The sequence below is a fragment of the Lepisosteus oculatus genome, chromosome 9 (genome assembly GCF_040954835.1).
Source record: "Lepisosteus oculatus isolate fLepOcu1 chromosome 9, fLepOcu1.hap2, whole genome shotgun sequence".
Classification (NCBI taxonomy): Eukaryota; Metazoa; Chordata; class Actinopteri; order Semionotiformes; family Lepisosteidae; genus Lepisosteus; species Lepisosteus oculatus.
Genome location: NC_090704.1, coordinates 40,235,539 through 40,251,222, shown reverse-complemented (window position 1 = coordinate 40,251,222; position 15,684 = coordinate 40,235,539). Strand labels below are relative to the sequence as shown.

The 15,684-nt window shown below is 38.7% G+C and overlaps 1 long non-coding RNA gene across 1 annotated transcript in view; it reads right to left on the bottom strand.

Moving 5' to 3' along the window:
- The window catches only part of LOC138241273 (uncharacterized), a 100,169-nt gene extending 84,737 nt beyond the window's left edge, over positions 1-15,432 (bottom strand). Inside the window, exon 1 of the long non-coding RNA XR_011190486.1 lies at positions 14,579-15,432. This is a non-coding gene — a long non-coding RNA (uncharacterized lncRNA). The remainder of the gene's footprint in view (positions 1-14,578) is intronic.
- Positions 15,433-15,684: the final 252 nt, after the last annotated feature.

Here is a 15,684-nt window from a genome sequence, read left to right as displayed (position 1 = left end):
AAAACATTCTATTAGCCTCCATGAACACATTGAAAATACTTGACAGTTTTCCTCTATATATGATTACATCCAAGTGCCTGTAATAGACTTGGAGATTATATTTTCCTAAACACCAGTGAACAAAAGAGAAACTGAATTAATGCAGCTGAGGCAGACTTTGTGTCTTCATTGTGCAGAGGGACAACTGCTGAGCCAATACAAAATCTACATGGCATTTATGACATGCCTTTAATTAAAACTGCTTCGACGCCACCACCTGCCTGTCTATAGGAAGCTATTATACTCCTGGACTCTAATTGAGAAGTGTGCCTTCCAACTGAAAGTGAAAGGGTTCCTGAACTGACCGTCAATAGAAACCTAAGAACTTTCAACTGATGATAAGGAAAACCGATTTCATGCCCCTGCATTGGGAAAAATTATCAAAGAAGCTTCACAGAAAAGAAATCTCAGGAGAAATAAATAGTGTTCATACAGTGCCTTGCGAAAGTATTCGGCCCCCTTGAACTTTTCAACCTTTTGCCACATTTCAGGCTTCAAACATAAAGATATACATTTTTTATTTTATGTGAAGAATCACCAACAAGTGGGACACAATTGTGAAGTGGAACGAAATCTATTGGATTTTTGAAACTTTTTTAACTAATAAAAAAATGAAAAGTGGGGCGTGCAAAATTATTCGGCCCCCTTGCGTTAATACTTTGTAGAGCCACCTTTTGCTGCGATTACAGCTGCAAGTCGCTTGGGGTATGTCTCTATCAGTTTTGCACATCGAGAGACTGAAATTCTTGCCCATTCTTCCTTGCAAAACAGCTCGAGCTCAGTGAGGTTGGATGGAGAGCGTTTGTGAACAGCAGTTTTCAGCTCTTTCCACAGATTCTCGATTGGATTCAGGTCTGGACTTTGACTTGGCCATTCAAACACCTGGATACGTTTATTTGTGAACCATTCCTTTGTAGATTTTGCTGTATGTTTGGGATCATTGTCTTGTTGGAAGATAAATCTCCGTCCCAGTTTCAGGTCTTTTGCAGACTCCAACAGGTTTTCATCCAGAATGGTCCTGTATTTGGCTGCATCCATCTTCCCCTCAATTTTAACCATCTTCCCTGTCCCTGCTGAAGAAAAGCAGGCCCAAACCATGATGCTGCCACCACCATGTTTGACAGTGGGGATGGTGTGTTGAGGGTGATGAGCTGTGTTGCTTTTACGCCAAACATATCGTTTTGCATTGTGGCCAAAAAGTTCGATTTTGGTTTCATCTGACCAGAGCACCTTCTTCCACATGTTTGGGGTGTCTCCCAGGTGGCTTGTGGCAAACTTTAGACGAGACTTTTTATGGATATCTTTGAGAAATGGCTTTCTTCTTGCCACTCTTCCATAAAGGCCAGATTTGTGCAGTGTAAGACTGATTGTTGTCCTATGGACAGACTCTCCCACCTCAGCTGTAGTTCTCTGCAGTTCATCCAGAGTGATCATGGGCCTCTTGGCTGCATCTCTGATCAGTCTTCTCCTTGTCTGAGCTGAAAGTTTAGAGGGACGGCCAGGTCTTGGTAGATTTGCAGTGGTCTGATACTCCTTCCATTTCAAGATGATCGCTTGCACAGTGCTCCTTGGGATGTTTGAAGCTTGGGAAATCTTTTTGTATCCAAATCCGGCTTTAAACTTCTCCACAACAGTATTACGGACCTGCCTGGTGTGTTCCTTGGTCTTCATGATGCTCTCTGCGCTTTCAACAGAACCTTGAGACTATCACAGAGCAGGTGCATTTATACAGAGACTTGATTACACACAGGTGTGTAATCATTTATCACCATCAGTCATTTAGGACAACATTGGATCATTCAGAGATCCTCGCTGAACTTCTGGAGTGAGTTTGCTGCACTGAAAGTAAAGGGGCCGAATAATTTTGCACGCCCCACTTTTCATTTTTTTATTAGTTAAAAAAGTTTCAAAAATCCAATAGATTTCGTTCCACTTCACAATTGTGTCCCACTTGTTGGTGATTCTTCACATAAAATAAAAAATTTATATCTTTATGTTTGAAGCCTGAAATGTGGCAAAAGGTTGAAAAGTTCAAGGGGGCCGAATACTTTCGCAAGGCACTGTAAATAAGTCTTGGCAAAACAGTTAGAAACATATTGTTTACAAGTAGCTATTTGCAGTAAAAAGGGGTTGAACTTTACACCATGGTCTGCCTTCAGTAATTCTCTCTTACTCACTGGGACATGGTAGACATTTAGGTTAAAATAGCTGGTTCTTTAGTGTGAAGTTCCTTTTTTATAAGACTCGGGAGGATATGAAACTACAGTAAATCAGTTATTTGTGGCCAGTTAACCTTTGATGACAACAGAAGCATTTATTTCACACTTGAGGGCAGATTTTACAGTCCCCTTAGTTTTATTGCCACTGACAATGTGCCTCTTTAAGCTAACCACAGACTGAGTGGAACTCTAACACTAAAACAACTATTTTACCCCAAAATTATCAAAACAACTAAAGTAAAAGAAAAAATAAATGTCCACCCTCTTTCCTAGTTTCAGAATACTAAATATTTTTGAAATATTTTTTTTTCTGGAAGGAAGCTATTTGGATGAGTGAGGTCAGACCCATTTCTTTGCCTCCCTGAGTTACTGAAATGTGACCACTTCTCTTTCAAAAGGTCTGAGCAATGGACCAACAGGACTTTTTCCCTCTGGAGTTACCTTGTCAAGACCAGGTCAAACATGCGACTGATATGTTCACATGTAAAACACAGGTAAAGTAGTAAAGTTAGTTGTTAAAGTTAGAGCACGTAAAGTTCTTTATGTCTGTGTGCCTGCAAGAGGAGGAAGAGCATTAGACAATTAGACAAAAGCTTAAAGAAGGGGAATATCAAAGAATTCCACAGGTTTCACAATCCCATTCCTGTCACACAGTCCTGAACAAATTTCAGATCTGAATTTTAACTTAGGACTTACTCGACTCATTAGACCTTTAAATTAGGTTTTCTATCAGAAGGAAAAGGTGGTAGCAGGCACTTTTTTCAGAAAAAAAGTGTCAAAACATTGGGACTGGTAGGTTGAATCACCTTCAGCGAAGAAATGCCCAGAAGTAGAGGAGCCTTCATATTTTTGCATCAATTTCCTCATCAATCCTTAAACAAAACTTTTTTTCCCCCCATTTGGGGTTCAGCCTTTGTGGGCCGACCATCAGCATTTACAAGCAGTCATTTCCTACTGAACACACCTAACTTAATGCGCTTTCAAGAGACCCAAAATAAAAGGGAGAATAAGCTGCACAGTCTCAGGTCATGAAATTTACTGAACCCATTTAACAGCACTGAGCTAACTGTAAAAGGCTTTGTTTGGAAGTGATCCATAGGTTAAGATGGCTGTGGGGCACTGGAGCTGAGAACATGGTGTCAATGAGCTACCCTATCCCTGTACACTAATTTCCGCCCAGCTGAGCCTGAGCAAAAGAGCCAGTTTGACGAGAGTAAATCGGTCCTTTATGCGATTGAAAAAACATGGTGGTTAACATGGGCGCCTTGGGTATAAAGAAAACAGGGCCTCTATCCCCTGGCGGTGCCAACTGAACAGGGATGGACCTAGAAAATAAATAAATCAGACAAACTGGCTGGCTGAGCGTGAATAGAGAACAAGCTCGTTTTCCTAAGCAAGGAGGGCACAACTATGAGAAAGAGACCTACAGCACAGTCTTCACACTGAAACACTGCAAGCTGGGTACATCACAGACTTGTCTGCTGAAACACAAGGAGACCTGACTACGCTGCGCTGAGACAGCCTTCCCACAAGGCGAAATGAGAAACACATGCTGACGAAAGCTCAACGCTGATTAAAAGGAAAGAATAACACATCAGACTAACAGTATAAAATACACACTCTCCAAGGCCAGAATATTGTTTTGTGGCGGTAACTACTTTCACCTTAGCACATCCTCCTTTAGGGCTGCAAGAGTGCAGCGCACATCTATTTTGTTCAATGACACTTTACACCTGTCTGTTGTGACTGTCCCACTACGATTGTAAGCCACTTTCGATTGAAGAGTGTGCCAAAGGAATGAATGTAAATGCCCAGCTGTCCTATTTAAACCTATAGTGTCTGAGCTTTTGGGCCTACTGCAGTTCTGTACAGTACATTTTTATGCCACATTAACACTTTTTTGATAACCAGGAATCAGGATTTGTATATCCAGACTTTATTTCATACAATAAATTCAATTCAAGCTGTATTTATCCCTTGGGGGACATAGGTTCTGTGGCACTGCCCAACACAATACAAGGACAGACAAACATTATTATTACTATTAATTATAATTATTACATATAAATATATCCGTAATTAATTATATCATATATAATTATAATAATAATTAATTATATAATAATTGATTATATACATGTAATAATGGTAATTAATTATATCATATATGATTATAATTATTATTAATTATAACAATTACCAGTACAGAAGACAGTGCAATGGCATTACAGGAGATAAGAGAAAAGATAGTTACTTTACATCATTTGAGAGAGATATTGCAGCACGGGTGAAGGGTGCAGGAGTCTATCCATTCCTTATCAAGGAGCCTGGTAAGAGTCATGGAAAGATGAAGCCTATCCCATAAGCACAAGGTGGAAGACAGGACTAATCTGTGGAAGCGATGCCATCCATCACATGGCTCATGAGTACCCCCCTTAGGCGCACACACCCAGGGACAATGCAGAGACAAGATACCAGTCTATTGCAGGGATCACACAAACACACACTGGCTCAGATGGACAAATTCAAGTCACCAGTTCAAACATGGAGAAAACTTGCGAACTATTCAGAAGGCTCCTAATCCGGAGCACAAGACACAACAAACACAAGACTCAGGTATCTATCACACAACCATGCCACTAGACTGTAGAATATAGCATACAGTAAATGCTTTATACAAATACATTCAAATCATGTGTGGTAAAGGTATTATTCCCCTCTGTCAGCACATTGTGTCCAGTAAACTCAAACTCCTCCATATAGACAAGACTATCTTTAACCTAACGGCACTGCTGTTATAAAGTTCTCATAAGTATGCATTGGGATTTTAAAGTCCTCATTACAAAATCCAGTTATGTCAATAACTTTCAAAGCCACATAAGGTTTTAATGGACTAAATTAATGTAGTTAAACTCATGATTACACTTTCATAGGACTACAAATATTTCAATAAATTACGTATCCTTCATATAGCCCATAAAATCAGTGCAAGAGTTTGTCTTCACATTTTTTACCTCAAACACTGTATTGCGATTGAAAACTGTAAGCATTTTCCCAAGGACAAATCATAACAGGGCAGTTGCTGAAAAATAAAGCTTAAGGTTTTTGTAAGTATTGCAGGCAGCCTGTCTATGTTTAGAAACAGTTTGATAAAAGTTACTATGGTGTGTATCTAAAGATCAGGAAGATGGCATAAGCTTTATAGCAGTGTAAAAGTCAAAAAGTGAGGACAACAAAAGAAGAAGAATGCTGCAAAGATGTGGCGTACATGAATACATATCTTGAGAGATGTGATGGCAGAGAGAGAAAAAGATCATTCCAATTCTAACTAAACACAGAAACGAAGGAGACATGTAAAGTGTGAAATAGTGCAGGTCCTGTGAGAAATTGGAAAGTCTATTTTATAGCAACCTAAAAAGAAAATCGGCCTCATGCCTACTCAGAGACACCCAGCTTTTATGGGAAGAGAAACAGACTACTTCTCCTTTTACATGAGTAACTTCAGTTTGTGATGACAGGAAAACAAATGAAAGATGAGGAGTTTGTCCCACACTTACTTTCCTCCTGCTCAGCCCAGAGCCTATCCCCAAGGCTAAATGAGGCAAAGCAGATTCCTCATTTCCTTGAAAGAACTAAGCAATTTGCTACTTGTTTCCCCCACCACCTTCTTTAAATAAAACTCAGGCCTTTTATGTACAACATTAAAAAAGACAATTGATTCTGCCTCTGGGATTAAAACCAGCACCAGGATACTGGCACAGAGCCGAGGAAAATCAGGAGCAGCTGAGGGTGACAGCAGTCTGTGCTTTGTATTCACTAAATTTTTTTTAAACTTACAGTTGATAAACCTCAGACGGCCACCCAAGGGACAGTTTTAGAGAAGCAATTTAATTCACAGGCTAAGAGCCTGGAAACAAAACTGGGAAAGGTCACTCATTAAAGAAACAGGAGCCGTTATAACTTCTGACATATGACTCATTACACTTAGCTCCTTTAGCAAAATGTAAGAGTAGGGAACCTGAGACAATCTTTGTTAAACAACTAGAATATTAATTTGGAGGCAAGGATTATCAGAAAACACTTAGAATGTTTCCAATTCAGTATTTTTCAGTATTGAGCATCTCACTGAGATAAATCAAATGTCATTTAATGGCCAAATGAAACATTTTCCAGGACAGAAAATATTTCGAGATATGTGCGGAACATCCATATAAATGAGTCTTTTCTGTTCTCCACCAGCTGCCCTGAGACTAAAAACCTATGGAACGAGCCATGGAAAACAAGGTATTCTTTGCTGCAGAAGTGACATGGTGATAATACCTTGCTTTTCTCTGTAGTTTAGCCTCACTGAAGGTTTCATACATAGGCAGAACAGCGAGAAAGTCACTTGAGTGAAAACAAAAAGTGACAAGCCCACCTACCCTCTCGCTTTCCCAAATCCTCTGACACCCCCCGCTCACCCCCTGCTATACACACAATCACACACACACACCTCTAAACAAAGGTGCCATTTTCTTCCCCAGGGGTCAGCAGTTTTCTCAATCAGACGGCCACTTGTTCTCGGTCAGAGGCTGCCCAATCTCAGGCCATTCTTCCCAGCTTCCTTGAGCCCCAGTCTCCCCTGAGACAAGCCAGTCATTGTTCCTTTTCAGCTAATAAATGACAACGCTCCTGTTCTGACACACTTTAAAGTTGCTCCCAAGAAAGGAAGGAAGAAAGAATGGGAGAGAAATAAAATATTTTTCTTTCTTTGCAGATTATTTTGAGATTTGAAGTAGGTGGAGTTTTTGCCTTATTTCTATCATGAAATAAAGCTAATGGAGATCATGATCTGTTTTTCCAGCACTCCAAAAATCACAACAATGCTTCCGAAAAAGGTAGTATTTAAGTGACATTTTGTCCACGTTGAGAGGCAAATGTACATGAGTACCCGCCATTTTCTTTAAAGTCAAACTTAAAAAGATAGTGTTTTCCTGAGCTACTTTCATTCTCACCTTCCCAAGATAAATGTCAGATCATGTTTGACTAGAGACTTGAAACAGTCCAGAAAGCATTTAAATAGCGTTTCTTGTCAGTAAGCAAACAGCAGTCTATATGACTTAAGATAAGTCACTATAACTGAGGTCTTCTAAGTCTTAATGTTACATTTCTTACCTTTCAGTTTTTCAGCTTATTCTAAAAGCTCTTGCTTTCCATGAAGCTCAGAGCAAGTTCAATGGAGCTTCAGGTACTTACTGACCATATAAGTCTAACAGTCCATACCATTGTCTCTAAGTTATATAGTACCATACTATATTTTATAATTAATAATAATAATAATATACCAAAAATATTATAAACTGTACAAGGTAAAAGATCCTAAACAAATTTATTCAGGTGTGCTCAATTAGTGACTGAAATTGCTGTTGAAGTGAATTTGATAATCAGTCTCTCTGGAAAGATTTACAATATTTCATAAGACCACCTGGACAATTTGAGAAGGTTCTTAGGGGTCCTGTGAACTCACCTTGGGAACTGCTGTTCTGAATTATTACAAACACCAAGTTTAGATCGCCAAACACATTAAGGTTTTGAACTTCCACAAGGGAAAGGCAAGTGAAGTGATCTCTCTGCAAGCACTTTGGGTACAGCATCTAATACAATTTTTGTTTTATAGTAAATTGCACTACTGTGGCACTTACTGTAAGAGAACAGGAAACAAGGACTACCATCAATAATAAATAAGGATGTAAACTATGACCTTCTGATTGTATGTTGAATGACTTATTTCCTGTGGCCTACCACATACTGTAAATGTCATCTGACACATGAATGTCAAATCCAACAATGTTCTATGATACTGCAATTTGTCCCTTGTTACTCTGTATTGTCTTGTGGATGTATGCAGACTAAAAATAATATTATTTCTCTACAATTATAACTGCATGCCAAATACACAAAAGCAATGCAATGTACCTTTATATCTATACATACCTAAACCAGGAAAGAAGGATTTCAAAGAGATTGTCCTTTTAAGTCTCAGATACTGTGAAGAGCAATAGCAGAAAAGTGAAATATACCTGTTGATCTAACAAGCTATGTTCTTTTTGCTTAAAGTATAATGAACTTGATTGTACTTTTTAAACATTAAAAACTGAAGGCTTAAGAGACTCAAGCACATTGGTTACAGCAAGAAAGGGTTGTTCAGAATAATTAAAAATTTCATCATTGTAAGCATGAAACATTGTAACAGAACTTTATAAAAACTATAAATGCGTGTCAGTGTTTGCTCTCAGTAGACATTGTTTTTTTTATTTAAAGCATTTTTGAAGATTTTAGAATAATTTAGCTGTTCTGTGCATCTAAAGAGAATTTCCAAAGTCAGCCTTTTAAAAGAACATTTATTGAACAGGGCTATTAGACTACAACGCACAACAGGCATTCTAATCAGAGAATGCTGCCGTGCGCTGGACAGATGCTAAGAGAGGGGTAGTTGCGCTGGGGGAGTCTGATTTACAGCCTCATATCCCTCTCCTTGTTAAAGGAAAGAAGAAAAAAAAAGCCCTACTGTTTTGTTAGAGCCTGCTCACTGACACAAAGTCCGCCTTTGTCTCCCTCTGGGGTATGAAATAAAGGAATTCTTGTGTCTCAGGGGCTCTGACCGAGTTTATTTGACACTTCAGCTCCTTTTGTAAACCAAGTGTCCGACCGTCAATGCTAGCCCTGAGAGTCACTTGGCGTTAGACAGAGGGTCCCTCTTCAGAGGAGAAAGGAAGACTTGTTCAGAGAAGATTTTAATGAAGGTGGGGAGGGGGGGAGCAGGGTTTGGGGGGTAAAAAGAGGGAACCAGTGTGCTCCAACATATACAGGCATAGAAGGGGCTCTGTCCTAGGACTCAACAATAGATGGAATTCTTTAAGGCTAACAAACTGAAAGAAGTGGGGAGAAATAGAGATCCTTTATGTCTTAAGAATATACCGAAGGAACTGTTAAGAGCCCTTGAAACATACCTTCCTTCTAAATGTTTAACAACTACCCTTGTGCATCCTATTTACACACACACTGGTGCCTTATAGGAGGAAGGGGGTTTGAGACCGAAATTCAGGACTAATTATTAATCACAGGTGCAAGCATTTAGTCTAGCAATAATAGCTACCCATGTATCTCCATAAAAGCCAACAAGGACTCTCAATTCATAATAAGTGTTTTTTAGGGCAGCAATGAATAACTTCATAGGAAACATGACGGTAAAAAGAAAATATGTACTAAAAAGACTATCATTTGGCATCTCATTTGAGTTTGTGAAATGCAAGTCTCCGGTTCTCTTGTTCTTTTCTCTGTAAAGAAATGGTAAACTGGGATCTTCTGGCTCACCTCACCATGACCTTACAAACTGGCAAGGACTGAGCAGCGTTAGGATACTGTTGACAGCCTTGCCACAACACTGGAGATGGAGGAGGAATTGAAGATTTACATAAATGAAGGAAAAGCACTATTTTGCAGGCCTGAATGCAGCATACTTCATTGTGTATGATGCATGTGTGCTTGAGTACTTAAGACTTCAGACTGGGTCTTATTCAGAATCATATGACAGCAGGCAGCTCTCCACTGTGCTGGAAGCAGCCCTCATTGTTCCAGGACTCTCAGGAAGAGACAGGCTGGATTACTCAGGGGTTACCGTTTGCCCTCTTGCCAACGTTTCAGTTGCACTTTTCTGTCAGTGCTTATCTGTGCCTTTTTTCCGTGCTTTTTCAACACGTGCATCTGCAGGGCTCCAATTTCACCTTACAGATAGGTGGCAGTCCTGGCAGGTGTCATGGTTATTATGAGCATGTGCCACCACAGCAAGCTATCGAAACACAGCTTGGTGCAGTTCTTGTTTCTATGTCTACATCAGTCGAAGTGAAAAATGCAGTGTAATTAAAGCTAAAAAACAAAAGCAAGTATTTAAATACAATTATAACTAAACAACTTTGGGGACAAAAATCTACAGTGGTTCTGTGATGTTATAGAAAACAACAGCGTGTTAACTCACAATTCTTTTAAAAATAACAAAAATGTAGGTTTACTACATTCAAAAATGTCCGCTGTGTAACACTCAATCACTGCAACATGGAGTCAGTACAGCTAAGAGAAGATTACAAAAACTCTAAATCACTAAAAACAGAAGTCTTTAAATAACTACAAGAGGAAGCAACATTCTACAAAAAAATGCCAGAGGGAAATGATCAGATTTTACTCATCAACAGACAGGATCATTGGCTTGTGTCTCACTTTCCCTCATGAATTAGAAACCATTTCAATAATTATGTCTATACATTATGACAGCTGTAATTGGTAACACCAAACTATTTACTGATTTGTAAAGGTAATCATTTGGTGTGTTTGTTTATGACAAGCAATGTTTTGGAAAGGTGATAGGGGTCAGTCACAACATAATTAGCATCGTCTAAATTTGATTGTGGTTGTTGGGTCACCCCTATATATACTTTTTGTCTCAGAATGTAGACAAGCACAAAATATAGGGAACTGGCCCGTGTAGGCTAAATACATTTATAATTAAGGTAGACCAAAACTTCACAGACTAAAAAGATCACAACAGCAATGACCTCTGATAAACTGCTTACCACTAAACATCCAGAAGTTATTTGACATTAATGATGACCTTCAAATCTACCAAGTGTTCCTCAGCCTTTTTTTAAATAAGTACAAATGTAAGGTTGTTTGTTGTGTGTATTTTGAAATAAATATCACTTTTGTTACCCATGTTTAATCTGACAATTATCCAGACTTTTATCCAGCACAATTCAGGGCTTGTCAAGAAACTCTCCCCCAGCATGAAACCTGTTGTTCCACAAACTCTGTTTCTTAGCTGCCTGGGTTGCTGACCTTCTATCTTGAATCAGATTTATGAAAGACAAGGTATAGGTATGCTATTTTCAAATGCTGTGTGGTGAAGAAGCTGTTTTCCTTCAGTCTGTTCTGTTACACACTGTAAGAGAACCCTGTCTGAGTCACTACAGAGACCCTTTCAACTACAGACGCCTTCATTCAGGGTGAGGGTATTATTGTTTGTACAGTAGAAACACAAGCTCTCCAAGAGGTCATAGCATCGTTGCCTTCATGATGCAATATAGGCTCCAGTTAGTTCAGAATGAGTCCACATTCGAGTACTTAATGTTTCAAAAACTATTAAAACCAAGAACAGTATCATGTGTGATAAAATAAAGGTTTCTTATAGACAGAATGAGAAGGTTTGAAGAGTTAAATGTTTTTTAACATATTAGCCCAACAACAGTTTTCCAATGTAAGCATCATTAAACTTTCTATGACTGACAGAGAACTGAAATCAAGATACTGTGTGTTCCTGAAAACTAAACAAAAAGTCATTTATTTCAGCAATTTCATTCAAAAGTGAATGTCAACATCCTACCATTTGGGAGAGGCTACAATGACTGAAAAAAAAATACCTATGATAACAAAATAAACTATTGTTGATCACAGAACTAGACCTAAAGACGCAACAATTCTAGTTAGGAAGGCTGAAAATGTTCTTTATGTCATCCAGCTATGCATGGAACTCCAAGAAAGGCAAAGAAAGTGAATTCTGTTAGTCTGGAAACTGCAGACTTACACAAGCACACGAAGCACAGTTTCCACCTGAAAGCAACCTGAATGAGCTATTTAAAAAGTCCATCAGGTGCACAGCTCACACTGTACAAACAAGATCAGTTTGCATGAGGGCTTCCAGTCAGTCACAGGTGCTATATGAGGTCATTACACACAGCCCCATGTGTTACAGGACACCACAGAAGTCTGTTCACTTTTCCTCTATGCATTCCAAACAGGAGCTGTGGCCTCATGCTTCATATAGGAATCCTGAGGTCGAAGGAACCTTGTATTGTACAGAGGCCTTCAGTTCTCCCTTCAGACCAAATCCTCTTAAGTGGCAACTAAAGAACTCTAATCGAGTAAATAAATAGACTTCTGAGGAGGGGGGTGGCTGGGATGCTAAGAAGAGATTTAAATGCCTCTTATAATGGACTGCTTTCAGTAAAAAGTCTTTCTGTTATTCTAAGCACAGGAATATTTACATCAATTGCAAGAGACATGAAAGAAGGAGTAACCCTTTCGCTTCAATCCAGAGAGAGCCACACTGCAAGGCTTTTCAGCAATGTTTTCATACTTCAGAGAGGAGTCTCAGCGAAAAAGAAAACACACACACACTTGTCTGGTTTTCCTGCACAGCTGTTTAGCAATCCTCTAGGGCTAAGACTAATTTAATTTATAGCACCAGTAAGGCTAACTCAGTCATAATACGTGTGGGGGTTCTGTAGAAAACAATAAGCTATTTTTTTCCAATTCCTTCTATGTGATATTTTGCACCTTTAACCTCAGGGACTGATTTGCTTTTAATACCTCCTGGATTGTACAATATGTTAGGGTTAATTTTTAAAGATATTGTTTCAAAAACTAACCCTAATTTTATTTTAGCTATGGCACTGCATTGAAAAACAATGATTCTAACTCCTTCTTAGTCTCATTTCAACTTCCCATAGATTTGCGTATTTAGCGCATGACGATATACAGTATACTATTCACTTGAAGAGAATGCCCCACAGTACCCAAATTCTGGATTTATTTCACTGTCAATTGCTCTTTATGCAAATTAAATATAAAAATGTTGATATTTATAAAAAGAAATGTATTAGTGATAACTAATGCTACTAAGTGATTTCTAATGGATACCTGCTTAGTTTCAAATGATTGACATGCTATGCTTAAGTACTGCACATACAGTAACAGTATTCTTATACAAGTAACTTCTAATGTAAACGAAATGTTGCTCAGGTGTTCCCCAGAAGTTTAAACTTCACTGAGCTAGAAGTTTAATCTCTTCTTTGGGGAAAGAAATGGTGTCCAGACATTACTGTAAAAATTAAATCAATATAAGCCACGCCATGTACAATTCCTAAATGCATTCAAAGAATAACATAACATTTGCAAAACGTTGGAGAGTCATAATTAAAGGTAAGAAAGAAACAAGTAAAGCAGATTTTCTTCTATAAACAATGACAATGCCATTTAAACAGACAGGAATTTACAAAATAAGTAGAATGGTACCCTTGTGTGCAGTGAATGTGGGCATTTTCAACAGAAAAACAGAACGTTCTGTGTTTCCCATTTCACCATGGAAATGTGTGACTATGGAAGACATACAAGGTTATTTAGTCACACCTGAGTAGGAGCACTGTAAGAGGTCACAGGCTTCACTGACTCTGAATAAGCCCTTACTAAGGCACAGAGTGGTCACAGCTGCGGCGGGGAGGGATTATAGCTGAATAGAGGGTAATGCGTCTTTTGTAAAAGATGGCCTTCAGCAGGTTGGTCATATTCAGTGTAGTTAATTTTAGAATTTAAATAGAACCGCCCAAAATGTGTTTTTTTATATTCATATCCAGGTACCGACTGCACCTGTGAGAACTCAGGTGCGAGTCTACAACAGCCACGCATTCAGTGCGCCAGCCGCTGTAGCAGTTGTATAGACATACAATGTTCGTTTTAGTAGCGATCTGTCTCGGAAGACAACAAAAATCAATATAATTGCTTTTTCTGGTTACTACCTTCTCATCTTCTCCGTTATAATATCTTGGAAATGGGCTTTGAAAAACTTTACACTTACACTTCTTATAACTTTACACTGTGATGGGGATTTTAGCTGCACTACAAACCCCTCAAAATCGGTGGCAGGGGTTCGTTCATTGCACTTGATGTACGAACTTATGACGAATGCTTAGGAAATAACATTTCCACATTGACACATGCATGCACATACAGTAGAAGAATATAGTGATAACAGCTGTTGGTGTTTTCGATGCATTTGTTTTACCGTAGTATCTACTGTAACTGCTTAAGTGCTCTATCGGTGGGTTTAAGACAGTGCAGGTTACACTTTAAAAGAAATGCCCTTGGTAGGCGCTGTTTCCCTGAATACCAGCAAAAACTAACGGAACTGAAACAGATCAAGAACTGAAACAAGTGCGGACCTACTCCAAAAACCGGAGAATGGATAAATATTTGAGAAGGAAACTCAAGGAACACCTGTTGTAAAAACTGATAAAAAAATGTTTTAACTACTTTTATTAGAATCTAACCAAGGACATCTTTCCACATTCACGAAGAAACGTCACCAGACAGAAGTCGCAAACACGAAGTTGTGTTTGCTTAAACTATGTTTTATAAACTACAGACACAAACTGATACAATCAAAGGATGGTACTTCACAGCTTCTAAACAAAACATGAAGCGAAAGACAAAATGATTTAACGTGGGAATCTTACCTCTTTTAAGGCTTTCACGCCATTGATAAATCCACAAGGATTATTTGATTATTCCGTTTTTCTTTTTTTACATTTGACAAATGATGTAGAGAATAGGCTGTATTCTAATCCAGGAGATGGCTTGTATAATCCAAACCAAGATGACTGTTTGACATTTCCAGGTATTCTGGCCAAGTAAACACCCAAAGAAATCGCACTTATGAATCCCAAACAAAGTGCGTTGGTTAGTAGCAATTTATCAGAAGATGATCTGTTTCCATAAAGTGACAATAATTCATTGCGCCTCATCATCCAGCGATCCACAAAACCGTCTCTTCATAGATGTAGAGCCATGCGACAATGTATCGAACCCGATATTTCCATACCAAGTACATTTCTTCTCTCTAAAATGAGATGTCCAAGAAAAATAAATCATTTGCCTTTTAAACATTTTACAGTGATTCCAATTTGCCCAAAGTAGCACTTGAAAGTATTTCGTAAAGCAATATAATCCAAAACAGAGTGATGTACTACCAAGAAAACGCAGAAAAACATGTAGCTAATCCAGTAAAAAGTATTTTCCCACACAGGTATTCGTCTACAGAGCAGTAACTTAAATGTTCAATTCAATAGGCAGCCTTAGGAATGTAACGCTTCAATCTATTAGTTAAAAAACAGAATCCCTCAAGAAAACTGCAGGAAAAATCACATCCAAAATCGACAGAAATATATTCCAACTTCTCAGAGCCTACTGATTGTGAAGCCCAGTACATGATCCGTGCGATGTATTCCAGCAGTGTGATACAGCTGTAGGTGCAAAATCACTTTACGCGCAATCAGAAGCTTGTATCGACAGTAGACCGCTCTCATGGAGACTGAGCCATTCTCTGCAAAGCACGGCGCTACAATCCCCAACCTCACCTGACGCGACGAAGCAAGGCGCAGTGGGAAATGTAGTTTACTTTGCCTCACAATACAATTCTGTCAAAATTGAAAGTACTGTTGGCGGTGCTTCAATTGCAAATAGTGGGGATGCTACAACTACTACAATATCAACAACAACTATCGCTACTATTACTAGTAGGGGTACTGTAGCAACAGTAATATTAGGAGCAACTAATGAGAAT